At 34.6% G+C, this 10,500-nt stretch overlaps 1 pseudogene; it reads right to left on the bottom strand.

Annotated features, from left to right (window-relative positions):
* Positions 1 to 7,103: 7,103 nt before the first annotated feature.
* Positions 7,104 to 9,480, bottom strand: LOC149151586 (exocyst complex component SEC15A pseudogene; annotated as a pseudogene).
* Between the last annotated feature and the right edge of the window lie 1,020 nt (positions 9,481 to 10,500).

Below are 10,500 nucleotides of genomic sequence, written 5' to 3' on the forward strand. Positions count from 1 at the left end.
CCATAAAAATCACAAACTAACTTACTTGAGGTAGAATTTGGAGGATATTTTGCAAAATATTCTAACCAAATTTATGGCAACAAGGTTCCTAATCCTTACAATGCATTCACAATGGGTCTAACACCTTGAAAATTACACTATTGTCATGTCACAAAATATGAGCAGTGTCTTTTTGGATTGCGGAAAGTAAATTTGGTGTGTTTCCTTCCTTATTGAGAGTAAAGAAGCATACATGCATAACCCATATATCAACAATATTAGAGGTAATGGGTGGCCTAATTTCATGCACTATTTACTCCTAGAAAAAATTATTTGGCAACCTTTATCTAGCAAGTGACTACAATGTAACCCACAAAATTTTGGAAGAATTCATAGGATCAAAATTGTCCAAGCATTTGAAATTTGGAACTATACTCTAAAGAAACAACAAAATGAAAGTCTTTTATAGTTGATTTTGACAAAAATATGACAAAAAAAGGCCAAATATCCTACAGCATGGTTACCCTACTTAAAACATGTAAAGGAAATCCATTTACCCAATCATAAAATATACATATGTGTATTATTAAAATGCCATATAACAACAGTTTTGGATTTAAACCGGAAATGAAATTGTTCCCTTGATGTCTTGTTTACGGTTTTGAAATAGCCCTGAATAGTGAGTAGCATCATGACTAATTTTATGAGAGTCTTATGGTGTCATCTAGGAAAAAAAATATAGAAAGGGATAAATTGTGCTCAACTATAAGTTTCCCCACACTAGATTCATTCCCTAAAAGGAAAAAGGGAAGCCACTTGGTTGAAAGTTGGAGAAGAAAATACCAAGTATTTTCATCATTTTACAAATTCTAAGAAGAATACTAAAACTATTTGGGAAATGGAGGATGGGGAGGGTAATATTTTTAGAAGTTCTAATCAACTGGTTGGTGTAGGGGTGAATCACTTTGATGATATTTTTCAGAAGCCAAGAAGTACTAATTTAGCTGAGTTCATCAAACTTGCTTTGTATTTCCCGAGATTAAATAATGCATAGGAAATACGGCTATTTATGATGAAATCTCCTTGAGGGAACTATTGGTTGTACTTTCTAATTTTGAGAAGGACAAGAGCCCTGGGACTAATGACTAGAGTATGGAGTCTTTTGGTGGCTTTTTTAATATTCTTGGCACTAATATACTCTGAGTGGTGGAAGAATTAAGGATTGTGGGTAAGGTTTTTGGGCCACTTAACGCTACATGTTTATCCCTAATACCAAAGTTTATAAGATAGTCATTATTTAGACATTAATTTAGATTAGCTAGACATTAATTCACGCACCCGAGTAAATGAATGAAAAGTTGAAGAAAGTTGTTAAAGCTCCCTGAATTTGAGATAATGGAAGAATATAATACCCTATGTTAGAGGCATCAATTCTTGATAGGATGCACAAATATCAACATAAAATACAACCAGGAATTTGGCTTAATGCACTTTGGAGAATTCTAGGGGATGGAAATTGTAGAGTTGAGCCAAAAAGCATCAGTGACTTGTTTTCCTCTAATTTCATTGCATATTAGAATCAGATATTTGGAAAGTAGTTTTAGACAAGTAACCTCAATTGAACATAGAAATGAAGTTAGTATTCTTCACCTTTTCACTTCCATAATGAATTATGATTGAATACCTTCACAATCTAACTATAGATACATTTAGATTAGCCAGATATTAATACACATGCCCACGTAAATGAATGAAAAGGTGAAGAGGGTTGTGAAAGCTTCCATAATTTGAGATAGTGGAAGAATATAACATCCTAAGTTGAATAAAACAACTGTTACTACGATTCAAGTTGGTCTGAGCGTATGCATAAAAATCAACATAGATTCCAAATAGGAATTTGGCTTAACACACTTGAAGAATTCTATAGGATGGAATTTGACAGATTCAAGCCAAGCTGCAAGTGTCACATTTGCCTTTGATTTCATTGCACGTTTGTTGCATGACTTTTTTTGGAGTTTCAATGTATTGAGTGGTAGGTTTCAATAGATTTGTTCCTTATCCAAGAGCCATGGAGTCATGAATTGTAAAGAATATTTAAATCTTAACCCGGAAGAAGAAGAGAAGTTCCAAAAATCACTAAGAATGATGATTAACAACCCTTAACAGTTCTGAAATACAGGTAACATGCACATGAAAATGTTCAAAAAATACATCAGGACTTCTAGAAAAGATTTATATGAGGATATGGCATCAAATATTAGAGAATGAAGTTGAAGGATGATCCATCTATTGAAAAGAAACGATGGCAATCAATACAAAATAGATTTGAAATCATATCAGCTATACGAGCATGAACATATCTCTCTTAACAACCCTCTTATGTAAGAAAAGCTACCCCTATAACAGAAAACACAATTCCTCAACATTAAAAGTGAATAAAATCATGAAATGGAAAGCGTATCAAATTATTTCAGCCCGTGGACAACTGGAAGCCTCAAATCGGCATAGCCTAACCAAGCAACTTCTTGATTTTTTTGGTCGAAATCTAGTGACATGATTCTTGGAAATATTGAAATATTTTGTTATTTAAAATGAAATTTTGAATGAAAAAATGGATTCAATAACCTAAAAATCCCCAAGGGAACTTGCATTATGTAGACTCAACATCTTCAAACTACAATTTTCCTAATTTCTAGCTAGATTTCAGGCAAAATCGATTAGACTCGGAAAAGGGCAAAAAAGTCATCTCCTTTGACTACTGCTTCCAAATTTAACCCAAAGAACTATAAAAACCATACCATGATCTAAGGTATTTTCCTCCACTTTAAAACCATCCTTCATAAATGAGATGAAGCCACTCTTTTATAGGATTCACTCCTAACTAGCTCATGAACGAAATATTCATGAAATGTTCTAGAAACCCTTTCAAGTATGGCTCTTCCCTATTTTTATTGGATGAGAGGTTTGAAGTGGTTCAAATTGCCACATGATGTCGTCATAGCCAATTTACCCTCCAACTTAACCACTTTGACCAAATAAAATACTAATAGACCTCTTAAAGAGGTGATGCACCCTTGGTACATGTGCATGAGTGGGTTACAGTGTTCATTCAAGCCCTTGAAGCTAAGACACCCTTATTAATTAGGCTAATTCTTCATCAAATATGCCAATAAAATATAATTAACTCCCTTAGGTTTTGGAGCACACCTCCACTCTTAAGCTATATCTAGATTTAGGGCTTCTAGAATGGTTATCAAACCAATATGTACTCTTCCATGGAAGGTAATTATTCTAGATGAGTATGTTTACCCTTGTTTCATGTGCCTTGGTCCATGCTTTCCCATAGAATATGTTATCCCAAATAAAAACATTCTCTTGGTATGGGCCCTTCTTCTTTCTTTTATGCCATTATATGAAAAAAGTTCTTCTCATGGAGTGTATGATTTGAGCAGAGGTGCAAAGGAGGTCCTGGAAGCATCTTTGACCATTTATTCATGAAATATGCCACAGCTCCTCTCAAATTGGAACACCATAGGATTATGTGCCATATTTTCCTTGAAAGTGACTCAGATTCTTTTCTTAACTGGAGCACACCTCTTCTCTTGTGCATTTAAAATTTAGTTATGCCATAAAACCATCGAACACCTAATAGGGTAGGGAACTCCTCTTCATGTCTATAACATTTCTATTTGACCATGCCATTAGGTCCATATTTCCTCCATATATATAAATTATGCCTCACAACTATAAATATGCCCCAAAGGCATTCTTCAATGGAGAAACATTCATCAAAATATTTTTCCACAAATGCCACAAATGATTAAGTGTTTCCAGATGTGCCATAGTGCCTCCAAATATGTGAATGCAAAAGTGAAACACATGTCCAAGTACATGAGAAACAATCAACATGAGAAGATAAATATAATTGCATGTATCTCCATCAATACCTCTCTTGTGCATGATAAACAAGGTCTTGCTTAAACAAGTGAGTCCTACTAAGATCCCATAGTTACATTGCTGGTACAATGTTGCTGAAAAGAATGGCTCTAAAAATGAACAATGAACTTTCATTTTCAGGAAGTAAAGAATCATAATGTCATAAAATTAATTACATAGAACCATACACTAGATCAATGTTTAAAACCTTTATAAACCTAAGAAAACTTACCCAAACCACTTAACTAACTCTTGTCACCAACTAACAAACTTTGATTTTCACTGGGTTTGAGTTATATTTATAAGAATTGACACCCATATTCCTTGCTTTTGGGTTTTCGATGTCCATGTTCACTTGCATGCCCTACACATATGTCATCACTCAATATTGGTTTGCAATCTTTGTGACTTGTCATTGTAACCTTGGGTGAGAAATTATCTAACGAAATGTAAACTTCGAGGCCTAGGAGGTCATCTATAAATGCAATGCCCAAGCTCCCAATCCTTGTGAAAGGATTCGCGTGCTATAAGCCCTTCAATTCCCTCAATGGAACATAAATCACTAGATGAAGTTTCATTGTATTGTTCACATGTTGGGAGGGCATGGTTGTGTGCCCATCATTCCTAGTCCAAGACATTGAAAAACCTCTAGTGCAAGCCATTGACAAACCTTGCACCCTCTTTCCTCGCCCACAAACTCTAGAAAAGAAATCTCGTCCAAACATGATTCCATGTTAAGTCACCTTCATCAACTAGCTCTGGTGGGATAATCACAAAGAAAAGGCCGTGTTGAACAAACATGTAAGTGTATACCCAAAAATTAAAGTATTAAATACATATTAATAAAGATATTCATCTCTAGCTATGCTATCTCAATTTCAGAGTAGTTATTGCCCTGCAAAAAGGTTACACTTTTCACATTTTAGGCTTTCAGGTATCGATGCCTTGCAGTGATCATCATTTATGTTTCAATTTTGAGTGTGACATCGCCCCTCAATGAATAGTATAAAAGATATAGAAATATCACGGGGCAAGAGAGGAGAATCAAGATTTGTTTAAAGGATTATTTGTGAAGATGATAAAGCTGATCAGTGCACATAACTATTTAAACTCAATCAAAGAGTGTCAATTGAGTGAAACAATGGAGTTAATGAAGATTGAAAATTATCTCTATAAAATAGTGAACCATGGAAAAATAAAGTTAGTTGAGATTTATGAAACTAGACTATAGATTCATGGAATTGAAATTTGAAATTAATGAAGGAGCTATACATGTCTTGTTGTAGCAGGAAGTTGGAACCACAAAATCACAGGGTTCTACTGAATCTTTTAACTGTAGTAAGCATGTGATTTTGGTGTAAACAATAAACTTTCCTTCTGTGTTGACATTGATGGATACCATGAGGTTTTCAAGTAAATATTCACCATCCAAATGGGAATATTTATGTAATGGAAAATGCAATGAAAACATATAAGAATACTTGGAACAAATTATTATAGTATCTTTTCCAATGTGAATTTTCCAATGGGGCTTCCAGGATATCCAAACCTAGTGGAGAAGGAGGTGTTCTATTCTTATCATAAACCCACAAAACCCTCTTTGAGTGTGGCATGGGAAGGCCTGCTAATAAGTGATAACTTGAGCCATCTCAAAAAAGAGTAAAGAAAGGTGGTTACAGTAAAGTAGAGTAGTGAAACAAGGAATATAAAGAAACAATCATGTACTAGTATCTTCTACTTGAAAGAATATTTTGATGATATTTTCCAAAGGTAGTTTCCTGAGCTTGAGCTAGAGGTATCGGTATTTAACTTATTAGTATTAAATAGGGATGAGATATATGCAATAGGGACCTGAAGGCAAAGACAAGAGAGGTGTAACAAGGCATACATGGGAAGCACAAGTTGCTTAGCATGGAGAAAAGTAAGGACGGGTAAGAGTGAAAAGGATACAGGTAAATATGCATAGTTTAAGACTAGGAAAGAAGACATGCGATATTGGGAGTAGTGTTGACTAGATAGCAAATGGGGTTCTACTGCCTTACCCTAGAAATTTCAAAATCACAACCTTCATTTTGATAACACTTTCATACATCATTTTATCCTACAAGTGTCAAAAATGGACATTTTTTTTATACACTATTTGATATTTGTAATTTGGATGATGATTTACCACAGTCCATGGGATTGTATCGGTAGTCATTATATCCCTTTGCCGACACTCATGACCTTATACATATAACAACATCATCATAGCAATTTAATTTTCTATCCTTTTTATATTATCTCAAATACCAATTATATTACAAGGTATTAAATACAAACTTAGAATGTTAAGATGCAATAGAATCTGAGTCTGAAAGATACCTAACAAATAATAATGTTGATTATGTAAGGCTAGGCAAAGAAACACTCCTAAAGAGAGAAGCTTCGACAATTTTGTTTAGAACTTAACTAATTTTAAAATATTGTGCTTGGAAGTGATATAGCTTCAATAGCCATGTTCTACCAATAAAATCGCCCCACCTTTTCCGATCTAAAAAATACAAATACAGATTTCAATCATCCCAAATTTCATGTCCAGTCAAGGCTTATTAAAGAACCATTGCCTCCTCTTTTGTCAAAGGTTTCTAGAGTATCTTTTGTATTTATGCATCTCCTTTCATTTTAAACCATAAAATGGTTAATTTTTCCAAGTTTACACATATTTTAACAAATTAAAGGCATTCTTGATGCTCAATTTCATTGCTGAAGATACTTGCTGACTGCACTTTATATATCAACCCTGCAAAAATTGATTCAGGACCATATTCAAAGGGTTTTCATAATCAAGGACGTTCCTGTGCCTGTAAGACAAAAAAATATAAAACGGGAAGTAAGAACACATAGGGAAAGGAGAAAAACAATATTGCACATTACATAGTAGATTGGAAAGGATATTTTATTAATGATATAATTCACCTAAGTCTCATGGGATAATCTATTGATTTTACTAGGGCCTTTAACTTTTGTAGCTAGACAAATACTCCATACAACAAATTGTATTTTTCCTAAATTCTCTGAGAAACAGAAAGCATATTGCTATAAACCTGTAACATGTAAACAAACTTGAATCTAATGACACGAGAGAATGAATAGAAATTAAACATCCACTGTTTCCAATAGTGACTTGAAACATACCATTGAGTCCATTAGTTAAAATATTTCAATCTCCTTACTAATGTATCCATGAACCTTTTTCTAGGATTTTTCTTTAAACTCTTACACTCCAAGCTTCCAAATAGCCTTTCAAATGCATCTCTGAATTTTCCAGAAATCATTACAACCTTTCTATAATCCAAACCACTGTAATGTTTCTCCCTTATAACAAGGTTCATGAATTTCTCTGACTGGTTGCGCAATAAAAGATTAACCCGTTGTCACACTTCTACCAAGCAATCCTTCAAACTTGTAGCACCTTGAAGCTCACTCAAGCAAGTGTTGTGGAATCTCTCCCTGACAAAGGACTCTAGCACTCTTAAATCATTATCAGTACCCATTATAGCATTCATATTGAATCTTTTGGCATTGTCCCTCATAAGTGTCACCATGAGGCAGTCTAATATGTGCTTCAACACCCCCCTTCCTACCTTCTCCAAAGCATCCAATGGTTATATTTTTTATGTTGTAGAAACCAATGTCTCCAAGTAAATTACCACCTCATTTAAATATGCACTGCCAATTTGTGGAACTCCATCTGGGTTCCAATTGATGTTGTTAGTTACCAACATAAACTCATCCACCTTCGACTTGACTAGTCCCAACATCACTTCATGTGCAACATCTTGAGAGTTCCTCAAGACAATTTGAGCTAACAATGCAACATGTAGCCTTTCTGCCACGCATGTAGGAATGGCACAAAATTGGGAAGCATGTTGCATAAAAAAGTCACAAGCTTGCTCCAAAACTGTCATATTGGCAGCAATATGCATGGCTTGAGATTACCATACCGTGGAAATGTTGATCAATTTGAGTAAATCCTCATTCATAACAGTGATAAAAAGCTTATCTAGATACTTCTTCACAACTTAATAGAAGTCCATGTGACCTCCATAGGACGATAGCTCACAAAATCATCTATGGAAGACCTCACAATGCAACAACAATCAGGCATCGTAGCAGAAAACAATGTAATGTAAGGGAAATCAAACATGATATCTAATCTCTATAAATGAAATGCCAACACATTTCATGTTGTACCCGTACTCTTTTTTCATCTCCATCTACTCGTATTTTTTATTAGCAAGGACATCATTGATCTATTTTCTGCATTCATTGAGAAGAAGTTCATGATATTTGTCTCTGTTCTTGTACAAAATATCAAGAAAAGGACCCACCTAGTGGCCATATCTTCTCAAGTTCACACCAAGTAGACTCACATAATCCTTAATAAGAATAATATAGCTTGCAACCTGCATACACGAAAACTGATCCTTTAAAATATAGCTCATCTTTGCTACAACTGTATCTGACATTATTTCCACCTAGGGAGTGGAGATTAATACTCTAGCCATCCCTAAGACACAATATTCAACTATGAAAAATGCAAAAAAATGAGCAAAGGAAAACTGATGTGATTCTAGAAAAGGTTGCACTTGCGAGACTTCCAAATCTGAGTTGAGTTGCAGCTGACGATTTGTATAGTAGTAATCCTAGAACTGGTCTTCGAGCACAGGACAAGTTTGGATATGGTGTGCCCTATAAAATGTAGTGGTGTAAAATTTAAAAATAGAATCAACAGCTTCCATATCCTTAGTGTCTATAGCATATACGCATTCCCTTACACCTAACCTTCTCTGTTCCTTTGCCTACTTTTTGCCGGCCTCGCATATCCTCTTCTCTCTCCTAGGCTGAAGAATCTTGCCCGATTGTCAACTGACCAATTTCTTTAGCAGTAGTCCTCATCTTCATCAGCTATTAATTTAATTCCCCTTTCACTCTTTTATCGATGTGGGATTTGATTTCAAGGATCTTCTTTTCTAGCATTTTTTGAAGCACCTTGGCTAGAATTCTGGGCGAATAATCTCTTTCTATCGAGTCTAAAATTTTCAATGTGGGGTAGTAACTATCATTTATAACATGTTGGTTGCATTTCATAGACAACTCCATGTCCTGTGCATATATTTTTGATGAATGGATCGATTCTGTTAAGTTTTTCTTAATTGCATAAGCTTCTATAAGCTCTCCAACTTTAGCCAGGAGAGACTTATCCACTTGTTGAAGCTCGTAATTCTCATTGGTCATCCCATTCTTTAACTCATCTTCATCTACTAAAACCCCATGGGGCTTATCCACTACATTGATGAATTCCTCATAATGAACTTTACATAAGTCCGCTATTTCAATCTCCTTTCTCTTGACAAAATATTTGAGCTAATGCAATAGATATTCTGGTTTCCCAAGCTAAAATGCCTATCTAATGGTTGAAGCTAATTCGTGTCCATTACCGATAGCAGAGGCTAAGGCCAATTTCTCCCCTTTGTCACCCCCATTCTCTACCATGCCTCTCCTCTTGGTTTTAGTCTACATTTTATCATATGTGCATAATCTTAATCCTCAAAAGGGTCAACTAGTCATCGATTTTGGTTCAGACAATTCAACTATTTTCCCATTATAAGCCCCAAACATCCATCGCCCTCATATCTGAATGGGTTAATTGATCATCAATTCCTGTTCAGAAAATTCAATAATTTTCCATTAAAAACCCCAAACATCATTCCCCTTGTAGCTGAATGGAAAATAGGTGAAAAAGTCATAAAACAAGAATTCTTTCTTCTTTATATATATTTAATTAAAAGTTTCAAACCCTCCATTGATGAGTTTGTAATAGTTGAATGGAAATAAGTGAAAAAATCACAAAACAAGAATTTTTTCTTCATTATATATATTTCATTCAAAGTTTAAAACCCTGCATTAATGAGTTTGTAATGAACAAAAACACAGAGTGAGGTGAGAGAAATTAACTGTTACCTGGATCTGTATTTAGGTAGATGGTTCTTTTACTAACCCAAAAAGGTAGAATATCCCATACATAGAATTCGAATCGAAACCTGCCATATCCACCTATTTTCTTTAACCAATGTCATATATTCCAGCGGCCACTCCGTTAAATACCCCTACTCCTCCCCCCTCTCGTTACCTACCAGGAACTTTCCAACATTTGGTGGTCCACAAGTTTGGTTAGGAATCCATGATCATTGTGGTTGCTTGGCTGATAAAAAAATGTTGATTCTAAATACTACGAATTAAGAAAACACAACACTAATTTTTTGAGGGAGAATCATGATTTCCAGCTAACCCAGGAAGGAATGGAATGGACAATCTAGTATTCATTGTTTTCTATTTGATATTGAATTGGAATGTCACACTCTAGGTCACAACTTTTCCATTATGTATCTATTTTACAAATTAGTGGATTGAGATTATTATTCAATTATGTGATTTCTGAAAAAATAACCCCATTTTGTTGCGTTATTTGGTTATAAATTTGATCAGAAATGGTATATTATATTATTATAACGTTATTTGATTATAAATTTGATAAGAAAT

The sequence above is a fragment of the Pinus tabuliformis genome, chromosome 9 (assembly GCF_031772625.1).
Source record: "Pinus tabuliformis cultivar Carrire ecotype Pingquan chromosome 9, CPIR1, whole genome shotgun sequence".
In the NCBI taxonomy this organism is placed as follows: domain Eukaryota; kingdom Viridiplantae; phylum Streptophyta; class Pinopsida; order Pinales; family Pinaceae; genus Pinus; species Pinus tabuliformis.